Source organism: Pollicipes pollicipes, unplaced genomic scaffold, assembly GCF_011947565.3.
Source record: "Pollicipes pollicipes isolate AB1234 unplaced genomic scaffold, Ppol_2.1 Scaffold_6686;HRSCAF=7923_pilon_pilon_pilon, whole genome shotgun sequence".
In the NCBI taxonomy this organism is placed as follows: Eukaryota; Metazoa; Arthropoda; class Thecostraca; order Pollicipedomorpha; family Pollicipedidae; genus Pollicipes; species Pollicipes pollicipes.
In genome coordinates this window covers 4886205-4886468 of record NW_023596921.1, presented here as the reverse complement: position 1 = coordinate 4886468, position 264 = coordinate 4886205, and positions in this window count along the sequence as shown.

Genomic DNA, 264 nt, shown 5'->3' with positions numbered 1-264 from the left:
AACGAAACAGGGGGTGGCAGGCCTTAAACGGCCGCAGGTACGCTTTTGACATGCAAGACGTCAATGGCTCTTAAGACCACCTTGGCGCTGCCTAATTATTAGTAATTTGTAAGCCTTTTAATCACTCTGATAGCCTTGTTATTTTATTTCCGCATGACAAATTATAGGTCGCTGGAGAGATATTTCAAGGCTGCTTTTTACCAAAAGGTCAGATATAACGTATATTGCCATCACACACACAAAGCGAAAATAAGAAGCATCCAC